The 12,738-nt window shown below is 39.7% G+C and overlaps 1 protein-coding gene across 1 annotated transcript in view; it reads left to right on the plus strand.

The window, feature by feature from the left end:
• Window positions 1-12,738, plus strand: part of NSMCE2 (NSE2 (MMS21) homolog, SMC5-SMC6 complex SUMO ligase) — a 216,613-nt gene that overhangs the window by 43,985 nt on the left and 159,890 nt on the right. The window lies entirely within an intron of this gene.

Here is a 12,738-nt window from a genome sequence, read left to right on the forward strand (position 1 = left end):
ATCTTTCAGGATAAGTGGGCTATATACCTGTCACAACTCTTTAAAACATGTAGAACCGTAAACAGAATTTCTGTATGAACGCTTTGGAGACTTTCAGTCATGAGACTACACGTGATGAAAGTGTTTTGAAAGGTATAAAATGGCACATAGATATGCTATGATACACTTACTTCTTTTATTGCTGTTACTGCTGAGGAAAAACTTCTCTCAGTTTCATGTTGAGAACAGAGTGATGTTCTGAACATTAGCTTTTGATGACCTAACGTTCCCTTCCTTGATTTCTAAGCTTTTGTTATTTGAGTATCTTGAAGGGGCACCATTGGCTGGCTTTTTGTTCTCAAACATTCACTGAACAAATATTTTCTAAACATACGTGTGCCAGGTACTTCTAGGTGCAAGAAAGAGGAGGTCAATCAGCAAAGCCCATATGATCTCACCTTCAGAATGTCTGAAGCCTAGAGAGGGAGACAAACATTTAACAAAGAACAATACAGATGTTATTTAATGATTGTTGTGCTGTGTACTACAAAGGGAAAATAAAGTTTTCAAGGAGTTAATAACTCAGGGGGCATATCTGCTGGGGGGGGAGTGGGTTGGTGGTTAGGGGACTCCTTCCTGATGAAGTGATATTGAATCTAAGATGAAAGTCAAATGAGCCTCAATATGGGGATCATGATATATAACTTCCCTGTCTATGTGACTTTTGCATGAAATGGAAGCATCTTTTTTTTTTCCTCAGTGTCAGAGTGTCAGAGTGCCTTGATCAATCCAAAGGCTTAATTTGAGAAAATTAAGCCAGAGAAAGCCGATTTTTATACATAGAAAGTTTAAAGTCTATAGAGTAGTTGAGTAACCTACCTAAGGTTGGTCGAGGATTCATTCATCCACAGATGTGACCGGCTACCATGTGCCAGGAACTGTGCTTATTAAAGCAAGTTATGGCAGTAGTTGATTTAAGAATAATTTCATTACCAGTATTCTGCTTCTCAAGCCAGTTCACTGGTCAAATGGGTTATCCCTCTTGAAGTGAGACTCTTTATCATGTATTGAATAAACAGTGGTAATACTGTGTATTTCTGGTTCTGGATTTATGTGGTGGTTTTAAACTAAACGTGGAGTCCATCGTGGGCTTCAGATTCCAGAGGGTGGGCACCAGCTTAATTCAAGGAATCTTCAAATCTATTCTCAGGTATGTGTTTTTTCAAATAAGAGATGATAAAGCGTCCACCAGTATCGTTGGGGTGGTCTTCGCAACTTTTTTATAGTGTTAATTCTCATAGTGAGAAAGGATGGGCCCCCTGAAGCTAAATGACAAATGACCTAACAGGTTCAGATTAGTTGTAGATAATATTAGCAGTCAGTGGTAAAATATATATTTCCTGTGCTTTTTGATGAGCAGCCTAGTCCTAGAGTTTAGCAAAAATAACTAAAGCTTAGGATTCACATTATACTTTGCATTTTCTTTATCATGATACTTAATAGTGCAATATTACTGCAACAAACTTCAAATCTTAAAAGAATTGTCAGATTTTACCTATATATGGTTCTTTTAGTAGGTGCTACCTTAGCATGTTACTTTATGGAAAATCCAGAGTGTTGAATTTTCTTCACCTTCCTCTATTACTCTGTTTTGGGCTACATGCATCTTAGAGATTATCTAAGATTTGGAAGCATTTGAATCAGATTGCTGCCACATATTTGTTGTGTGTGTGTGTGTGTTTTTAAATAAATTTATTTATTTTTATTTTTGGCTGCGTTGGGTCTTTGTTGCTGCATAGGCTTTCTCCAGTTGCGGTGAGCGGGGGCTACTCTTCATTGCGGTACGTGGGCTTCTCATTGTGGTAGCTTCTCTTGTTGCAGAGCACGGGCTCTAGGCGCGTGGGCTTCACTAGTTGTGGCACGCAGGCTTAGTAGTTGTGGCTCACGGGCTCTAGAGCACAGGCCCAGTAGTGGTGGCGCACGGGCTTAGTTGCTCCTCGGCATGTGGGATCTTCCCGGACCAGGGCTCGAACCCGTGTCCCCTGCATTGGCAGGCGGATTCTTAACCACTGTGCCACCAGGGAAGTCCCTGTTGCGGTTTTTTAAATCAGTTTTTTATAACAGTTCCTACCAAAAGCGTAGGGAGGGAGGATATTTTTCTTCTTAACCTAACAGGGGCAGTTAGTTGCTGGATCGGTTTATTGTGTTGTTTCTTATAAATCTGTTCATGGATATGTCCTGTGTACTGTGACTTTTACTTGCTAAGCTAACCTGAACATTTAGTCTGCATTTTAAAAGTAGCATGTTGAGAGTTAGAAGAGTGGAAATATACCTCACGTAAGTTGTTGAAACCAACACAATCTCAGATATAATAAAAGAACAAGGTGGGTCAAAGGTATAGCTTACCTCAGCCTTGACATTATGCAACTAGTTTAGAATGTTTTTAATATCACTTCCCTATGCCTCTTCACCCTTCACCCTTCATCAACTGGTAAGCTTTGCCTTTCGTAAATCTTATTTTAAAGTTACCTTAACATCTTCTGCTTTAACATGAAATCTTATGAGCTATCTTGTAAGTTGGGAGTTACTATTTTAGTTATACCAGATTTGGGGAGCATTTCTCACTTAGAAAGCTAAAAATTTATAGTATCGGAAGAAAGTTCCAGGGCAGAGGATGTGATTTATTGGCTATCACCATCTTCTGACTGCATCTAAGAATGCACCTCACATTGTGAATCATTGACAGAAGAGGAAGCAGGGTAAATTTATTTGGGATTATGACAGTTGAGGACAGAAGATTCCTGAGCATGAGAGAAATGACTGTTGTCAGCAGAATAGCAAGAAGGTGAGAGAGGACAGTGGAATTAGTGAGAATCTCTTGGAGCCAAGTGGGAAAGTACTGTGGAATCCCCCTCTTCTCCACTGCCCGCCCTCCATGGTGGTGTGTGGTCTCTTAACACCTTTCCTGTCAAAGTTAACAGATGCTCCACATATAAGCCTTTTCATCTGTAGGAATATTGCCCAGATGTGGAAATTAACCAGGGGGAAAAAAAGTTGACGTAGGTATTCGCTCTTCAGCCTCTTGGCCCTGGAATGTGTGATTACTGGTAATTAATTTCTATTCCGTTCCTTTAGAACTCCCTCTGTAGTTATTCCGAAATTAAGGTTGTGTTTGGTAGCATTTTTTCTAATGCTAACAGAGAGAGTTAGGTCTGGATATAGTATTTCACTAATTGAGTTGTCTCTATAGGAAAGAATCCAGATATAAATCTCTTAGGTTACCAAGTGAAGTAGCTACTAATAGGTGAACATTCTGGTCTTGTGCCATATTAAGACTTCTTATCATGGGTAGTTTATAGAAATCCATCTTCGTGTTTTTTAGGTACTAAGCGTTGGATTTTATTCATAATTATAAAAACGTTTACACTCTACTGGGTCTTAATGTGCCTCTAATGCAGCATTTTCAGAAGTTTGCTCTGTAATACTAATTAATCGCGATGTGAGTAAGTATAATAGGAAAAAAGGATTTTGTGGTCAAATAAGTTTGGAGAGTGCTTGATTAAAAGAATTTCCTTAAAGACTCCAAAGCCCTTAATATGCTTTTATGCACTGTGATTCTCCAAAGGAGGAATATTTAGTAATTTCCTAACCTTACTTGAAAACCTCTTTGGGGGAAGGACTGGTACTCTACAGAACCCAGTTTGGAAAACGCTTCTGTAGTCTCAATCCCTGTACCTTACAGAAGAGGCTAAAAGATGGATTCAGCAATTTGTGGTAGAGTTTTTGTGACATCCAGGGAACTGGGGAGTATATCAAACCCCCTACCTAAAATGGACCTACAAGATGTTTCTATGCAGAAGATCAGGAAAGGGCCAGGACTCTGAAAAGACTATGTGTTATTCCAACAGTGAAAGAGAGGAAAGAAAAGTTTTTAAAAACATTCAATGGTTGCTTGGCTATGTCTCTTTGAAGCCAACAAGACCCCCAGTGTGGGGTATTGGTTCAGGAAAGTGGAGAGAAGGAAAAGTTTTCAAGGAAATGAAGAGAGGAGGGGATAGTTTAGGTAGAAAGGACACAGCAGCAGTGTGGACAGAAAAAAGCATACAGACTTTGAAAGACCTGGTTCAGCACAACTCTCAATGCTTATTGAACACCTTGGCCTCAGTGGTACTGGGCAATTCTGGCAGGTAACTCCTTGAATTTTTTTTTTTTTTTTTTTTTTTGGCTGTGCCACGCGGCATGAGGGATCTTAGTTCCCCGACCAGGGATCGAACCCACGCCCCCTGCAGTGGGAGCTCGGAGTCTTAACCACTGGACTGCCAGGGAAGTCCCACTTGAATTATTTAAATGATGTGAATGTTCTTTAATATAGCAAACTCCTGCTTATTTCTGACGTTGGGCATAGTCCGCATGTAGCATCAAACCCTTATTTTAGATAATCACTTGAGCCTCCTTCCATGTCAGACTTTTCACTGTACTTGATAAGTATTAAAGATCTTGAGATGTTGGCCATTCCCCACTACCTAGCAGTGGTGCTCATGGGCAGTGAAAGAGTGTAGGCTAACTGCAGAAGAGAGATGGGAAAATAGTTTGAACCACGGAATGGATCACCAAATGTTAAGATTCACTGTAAAATGAATGCATTTGCAGAGTGTGGAGTTGAAAGCAGTTGCTTGTTTATTAATCTCATAATTAAGCTGTTCAGTTAGCGCCAATAGTATGCTTAGTCTAATGAAGAGAAAAAAGCCTCTTGACGTGTGTATATAAAATAGCTACAAAATAGTACTAACAGTGAAATAGTTTGACACAGACAATAAAAACATGCTTAAGAAATTCAGAGTAAGGGAGAAGAGCCTTTGCTTAAATTCCGGCTTTTCTACCCTCTCACTCTGAGCCTCAATTTCTTCTTAAAGTGGGGGTGATAGAATATAGGTCAGAGAGTTCTGGAAACGATGAAAAGTGATAGCATGAAAGCACCTAAAACAGTTCTGTCAAGACTCGTTTATAAAGTTGCCCAGAGAGTTCTGTAAAGGAGAAGTCATTTCCTTTGATCAAATTTAAATAGTATCTGAAGAGGAAATTTGAGTTAAAATTTAGACAGTAGAGTAGGCTGCAGGAAACCGTTGGGAAAGGGCAGAGATGATTATGTCCTTGAGAGGTTGAAGGAAGGGCTTCTTTCCTTAGAAGGAGTCTTCTGGTAATGGGGGCAGAGAGGATGTTGGGGGGAAGTTGGTGCTCATACTGTTGTAAGCCAAAAGGATTGGGCAGAATATGGGGGAGCAGGCCAGTGAGATGCACGGCATTTGGCCAGTTGGATGTGAAGTCCCCTGATCAATAAGTCTACTTCTGTCTGTAGCAATGACAAAGAGACTGCTCCCTTTAACATATGCTAGTTAGGGTTTCCCTGGTGGTGCAGTGGTTGAGAGTCTGCCTGCCGATGCAGGGGATGCGGGTTCGTGTCCCGGTCCGGGAAGATCCCACATGCCACAGAGCGGCTGGGCCCGTGAGCCATGGCCGCTGAGCCTGCGCGTCCGGAGCCTGTGCTCCACGATGGGAGAGGCCACAACAGTGAGAGGCCCGCGTACTGCAAAAAAAAAAAAAAAAAAAAATGCTAGTTAATGGCAATGGAGGGGGAGCCACACTAGAGATACGGACCAGACAACTAAGTGAAAACTTCGGTAATTCACGAATAACATTTGATGTTTTCCAAAGTAAACAAAAATTACTTAAAGATGTAAGCAAGATAGTTCAATAAATAGCATAATTATATATACCCAAGTGCACAGAGAGAAATATATCTTCACTTACATTTCCATCTTTAAATAATATTTTTTTATTAGTAGCACCCATTTGAACAAATATTGGGAGAGAAAAATGTGTTGGATTTACCCCTCTGATGTATCATATGCAAGTTGTCAGCTCTGTTTCAAATGTGTAATCTGTATGAATCGTTGACAAATGAAAGAAAAGAAAGTGTATAAATGGAGAGACTGTAAATGGATTTAATTTTTCAAGCCCTGTGTGAGTTTGCAGTTGTACTGGTAAGGAAAGCTCTTTCATTCTGAAGTGGAGCCAGTGCCCAGTGAACTGTCATTGAGAGAATGGTGAGGATTTCTTTTCATTCTGTTTCTCCCTTAAAGCATAAAGCTTCTAGCAATAGTGACTTTCATTCTTTTGTGTCATGGCCAGCCTGATATTTTTAACCCCTTGAACTTTCTGAAATTTCATTTCTTTTTGGGCTTTTTTTCCCCCTAATTTATTTTTATTTTTGGCTGCCTTGGGTCTTCATTGCTGCACGCGCAGGCTTTCTCTAGCTGCGGCAAGCGGGGGTTACTCTTCCTTGTGGGGCACAGGCTTCTCATTGCGGTGGCTTCTCTTGTTGCAGAGCACGGGCTCTAGGCACGCAGGCTTCAGTAGTTGTGGCTCGCGGTCTCTAGAGCGCAGGCTCAGTAGTTGTGGCGCAGGGGCTTAGTTGCTCCACGGCACATGGGGTTTTCCTGGACCAGGGATCAAACCCATGTCCCTTGCATTGGCAGACGGATTCTTAACCACTGCGCCACCAGGGAAGTCCCATCCTCTTTTTTTTTTTTTAAGGGAAATTTGTGTCACATAATACAGGATTCTTTAAAATAGTGAAAATCCTTATGTGCTGTCCTCACCAAATCAATTTAATTATTTCTTCTCTCCTTTATTTCATCTTAAAATAATCATTCAATTATCTTCTAATAGAAAATGATATTTTGGACTTCCCTGGTTGTCCAGTGGTTAAGAATCCACCTGGCAATGCAGGGGACACGAGTTCGATCCCTGGTCTGGGAAGATCCCACATGCTGTGGAGCGACAAAGCCCACGTGCCACAGCTACGGAGCCCACGTGCCGCAACTACTGAGCCCACGTGCTGCAACTACTGAGCCCACATGCTGCACAACGAAGAATAGACCCCGCTTGCCGCAACTAGAGAAAGCCCGCTCACAGCAGCGAAGACCCAGCACAGCCCCCCAAATTAATTAATTAATTAATTTTAAAAAAAAGAAAATGATATTTAGAAAGACCAAGTCATTGTTACTTAAAATTGAAAACAGTAACCAGGAATAGTTTAATACGATTGCATCACGTGACTGATTTCCAGACGTCCTGACTTGCTTGCTTTTTACTTTCTCCTTGGCTGACACACAGGGGTCTCACATGCTTCAGTGCCTTCCAGTTGTCTCATCTATTTGTGATTCTTGGAATGTTACTGGTAGTGTGGAGCAAACCCTCTCCACCCATCAGGTTACTCTCTGTCACCCTGAGGTTTATTTTAGCCCCTACCATGACACAGAAGCCAGTAAAACCACATGAAATGCTAAATCAGAACTCTAAATGGACTAAATGCTGGGTGTATTCAGAGCATTCCTCTTACAAAATCAGAAATTAAATATGGCTCATGAGGTATAGTTACACAGTGTTTTAAAAAGCCTAAGCAAAAATATCATATGCTCAATTTTTTCTTAGAAGAAATACTTAACATATTACTTAAAGCACCTATAAATAATATAGATGAAATTAGAATATGTCATGCCACATTTCCTATAATAGTAATGGTATTGCTCTGCCAGAATGTGGAATGAAAATGTGTTGGCTTTGTAAGGTAAAGTGTGTATGATCCCATTACAATAGTAAATTGTTTGGTCTTACTGTTCAGTTTAATTATTGTGGTTTTTTCTACACCTGTGTACTGAAAAGCTGTGTTGACCTTAAGCACGTTTGCAAAATGACCTAGTAATATCTGCACCTACCTATGACAGAGCAAGTTCTTGATTAAGAAATGAGATAGCCTATGTGAAAGCACTTGAGAGGTAGAAGTGCTATATAAAGGCAAAGGCTCATTGTTCTGTCCTGTTAACTTTTAACTTCTTTCTCTTGTCTCGAGAATGTCCACCACATGCTGATTTAAACTGGTGAACTCTTCTAAACCTCCTAAATTCGGAATAAATGGTAATAGGTGACTTGTGTTTTGTTTCCTTGTGTTTATTTTCTCATGCCACAGCTTAAACTGGAAGGAAAAAATGTGTAAGTTTTACACTCACCTTTTGTCCTTAATTTAGTCATCCTTTTGGTAAATGCTTACTTCTGCCCCGCCCCCCCGCCCCCTGGCCCCAAGAGTTTTGCAGAAATCTCATGTAACAGTTCAACAAGTGACTAATGTAGATTGGGCTTGGTTAGTCTCTGAGTCACTTTATTATGAAACACTTAAACTTGAACATCTATCTGTAACAATGAGGAAATAATATAAAACAATTTATACTTTCTGATCTTATGGTTTTAGTGACTAACTCATCAGGCAACAATGAAGAAGGAAATTAATGAAAATTCACAATGTCAGACGAAATTAGACAAAAAGTCTCAGTAAATCATAATCACCTTCACTTCCTTTCCCCCTTTTCTCAACAGTTGATGTTTCATTGATAAGAGCGTTGGGCTGGGAAATAAAGATCTGACTTCTAATCCTTGTTCTGCCAGGCTATGACCTTGGACAAGTCACGGAAACCTGTGCTTCAGCTTCCTCATTTCTAAAATGAGGAATAATGCTATTTGCCCTACATACCTCACTGGGCAATTGTAGATAAAATGAGATTATAAATAGGAATGTGTTGTGATACTGCCCCCTCCAAAAAAAGTGAAAGGTAGTATATAGTTATTATGTCCTGACTGTCCCCATCTGACATCTCATATCTGAATGGCCACAGGCCCAAAGAGTGAAAGAGACTGCCTAAATATGCCAAAGAGGATCAGAAGGGAGTCTCTGTTAGCTCTTGGAACTGGAAAGAAATAAGATACATTCCCAGTGTTTGGATTTCTGAATTGAATCATGAAATACAGTTTCCCATAGAAATAACATTCAGTGGCTAGGTTTCCAGGCTAGCCAATTTTTAAAAAAATGATATAATCATAAATAGTTCATTGTGATCCAATTTCTATAAACTGTAACAAAGCCCGTTTGTGGTATTGGTTTCAGTTTGGTGTTTCAGATGTTCTGGAGGACCTAGCCTATTGGATGATAGTGAATTCACTTCTCCTCTGGCTTCCCCAGTTACTTGATATTTGCCTACAGGCTGTTGATGGTTTACTTAAACCAGATTTGGAAATATCGGTTTCTACTTCAGTCCCCTGGCCCTTTGACTAAAAGAATCTGAAGCCAACTTTCTTTGCCCTGGGTAAGGGATGAGGAGCCTTCTGGGATCCCTGACCTCTTTAATGATCACAGTAACCTTCCAAGTTAGGTAAGGTGGATGATGGACTCTGAGCCTCAGGAAGGTTAAGGGTCATACGCAGGTCACATGCTTAGTCTTAAGAGGTGAGATTGAATCTTGTTTTTTTGATATGTCATTCAAGGCTCTCTTCATGACATCTCCATACCTCAAGACAGATGTAGTGGGACTTCCCTGGCAGTCCGGTGGTTAAGACTTCGCCTTCCAATGCAGGGGGTGCAGGTTCGATCCCTGGCCGGGGAGCTAAGATCCCACATGACTCAGGGCCAAAAAACCAAAACATAAAACAGAAGCAGTATTGCAGCAAATTCAATAAAGACTTTAAAAATGGTCCACATCAAAAAAAAAAACAAAATCTTAAAAAAAAAAAAAAAATATATATATATATATATATATATATGAAAGATGTAGTTTGTTGAATGCACTTTGAATTGTAGTTTTAGTTGGGAGAAAGAGTGTTTTTGTGTAGTCTTGGTTATAAAATATGCTTATGATCTTATACATATCTAACTGTAAATTTCCCAAAGGTAAAATTTTAGTCTGAGTGAAAAAGACTCTTCACACTGATTTGACATGCATAGGGAGGGATTCTGTTAATATTAAAGAACTGCTTGAGGAAAAGAATATTGTTATATGGAACTGTTATATTAAAAGATGGAATGGTCAGTCTTTCCATAATAATAGTAAGCCTAGCTAACATTTCTCTAGTGCTTGCTATGTGCCAGGCATTGTTGAGGAACTTTTTTCTTCTTGCCAGCTTAGACTACAGATTTGCTCATGGATTAGTTTTTAGAAGCAGGGAGGAAGAAGTCTCTCTGTGGAATAAGGCAGTGAAATGGTCAGTAAGTGGCATGTCATGGAACATGTAAAGGATGTTTCACTGGGGTAGTGGAAATAATACTGCAGCTGGAATCAGAAGACGTAGCTTCATCCTTGCTCCTCCACTGCCTAGCTGTGTGACACTGGGCTAGTGATCTGTCCTCTTAGAACCTTCAGCTTCCTTATTTATAAAAAGAGGATAATGATACCTCATGGGACTACTGCGAGGATTAAGTGTGATACTGTAGGTAAAGTTCTTAACTACGTGTGCCCTCACAGGAAGTGAGGTTTTATATAGTAGGCATTGAGAGAATATTAATTGCTTCTTTTAATCTCCGTGCACAATGTGTTTGTGAATTTAAGTTGGAGAACAGACTATGAAACCTGGTTTATAAATTTTTAAATATCATCCAATTTAAATATGGTCTTTTCCTTTGCTGCCTTCTTTAGTGCTTCAGGGTAACGTGCAGGGAATCAAGGAAAACAGGTTATGGCTAGAAGATCTGGGTTTTACAGGGTGGCCACCAAGTCTGGAAACATAGGTGAATATGCAATAACTGGCTTAATGATATAATATTATAGCCCATTATGAAATCGTATTGTCTATGCCTTCAGACTTGGTGGCCACTTTGTAGTTTTAGCTTTGTTATCTATTCGGTGTTCCATTCAAGGAAATTATTTACTCTCTCTGGCAGTGAGAATCAAATTATATAAATTATTCTCACAAGTGCTCTATGTACTATGAAGCACCTGTTTATTTTTTTCTTGTGGTACAGTGGCTTTTGATTAGATAAGATGGAGAGAATTCATTTTCATTTACTCAGGAAATGTTTCTCATAGGTGACAAAATGGAAGGTGAAAATCAGTTTGATAGCTTTAGTAGTGGGAAATAATTTCAAATGAAAGGACGCCCTATGAATTATAGAGAAGGCAACATCAGAGAATTTGATAGGTGGCTAGATGGGAATGAATGGAGTAGATAAAGGATAAGGAGCATTAATAAACCGCTGGATTATTAGTAATTCCACAGTCTTTACTGTGTCGGGTGAGATGTGATAACTGAGAGAAGGATCCGGCCTTGTATCCTTGGATTGCCCTCATTCTGTGCTATGGATATGTGGTATGATATAAAGACAAGGGATTTGAAATCAAACTTACTGTTTATCAGAATGTTAGAAGATAACTTATGGATTTTTCAAAAATGTAAAAATAGGTATTTTTACATTTAGATATAGGTAGTTATAAGCAAAATAGATGTAAGCAAATAGATATAAGCAAAAATAGATATTTTGCTTCTTTCTTTTTCAGGCCCTATAGTCACATTAAATGGGTTTTCTGATGGAAACTTGGCAAGAACAGAGGGAAGAAAACAATTAGCATTTCTCTTTGGTTACAACAGAAATGGTGAATTTGTTCCTTTGGTTATTCAGATCCTCTAGTTCATGGAGGGAGTTACTGGAGGACCCAGGAAAGACATGGAACGTGAGAGAGAAGTTCTTCTTGTCCTCACGTCGGCGAGTGTGTAATGGGTTGGGTACTCCTCAATGGCCCAGGTGCCAAAGGCTGGTCTTCTGGTCTCGAATGCTCCACGAAACAGAGCACTGCTGCCCCGTTCTCCTCCCAGGTCTTTTGCTTTCTTCAGGAGAGAGAGCACCAAGTGTGTATATCCCTTCCCCTATCATCTCCCCTCCACACACACTCACACACACACACACACACACACACACAGACTGGAGCAAGAGATACTTCTTTCATTGTTCAGATTCTAAAGCAAAATAAGCTTCAGTATCACCAACCACTGCTGAGCTGAATGGAAAAGTTTATCTAAATGAGTATAAGAAAATCAAGATCCCCAGTAGTTAGAACTTTCCTTAGGAGCCTTGATTTTGATGGATGTAACAGAAAATAAGCAGGGAGGGGAGGGACTATATAATACAGGCTTTGTGCATTGAGAGCTGCATTGAGAGAATTGCTAAGTCAGTCCTAAAGCAGAGGTTTTGAAAGGAATTATGCTAGAAGGGTGGGAATAGTTTAGATATGAAAAAAAAATCAGTGAGATTCATTTTTGTAAAGCACATGTTTTTTCCATTAGAGAAGCAAACATTGGGACCGTTTTCCCAGTTCCATGTCCTTGAGGAGGTGAGAGCAAGAAAGGGTAGAACCTTAATCCTTGACAGTAAAGTATACGCCATCTGGGAAACTTCTCCTTGACTATCATTTTGTCAGTGTCGAAACTAACCTGAAAGTCAGTTTGGTTGTCCAAAGGTCTCCTTAATCATGTACTTAGAATATTTCATTTGATAAACATTACCTGGCTTATCGTGACAAAAACTGTTGGAAGAAATTTTGAAATCACTAATCGATAGATTTAGTTTCTACAGAGCATTTATTCGTTTATTTATTTGGGGACTGCTCCTGAGTTTAAGCCACCCTTCTTAAGAATATAACGTCTGTGTCACAAACTCATGATGATTGTGGTAAATATCGACACTGAACACAGTTCTTTGTGTAAATACTAAGGTATGCTTAAAAGGTCCCTTTGACAGGCTCTCAGGAATTTCTGCATTTATAAACTGCATTCGGTGCAGAGAAAGGAAACATTGGGAGAGGAGAGGAAGAAAAGGAGAAAGACTGTAGTTCTTTTCTCCCCGTTCCTGTTTTTCAAAATGCACAGTGCACTCCGAGGCCA

Source organism: Phocoena phocoena, chromosome 17 (genome assembly GCF_963924675.1).
Source record: "Phocoena phocoena chromosome 17, mPhoPho1.1, whole genome shotgun sequence".
Classification (NCBI taxonomy): domain Eukaryota; kingdom Metazoa; phylum Chordata; class Mammalia; order Artiodactyla; family Phocoenidae; genus Phocoena; species Phocoena phocoena.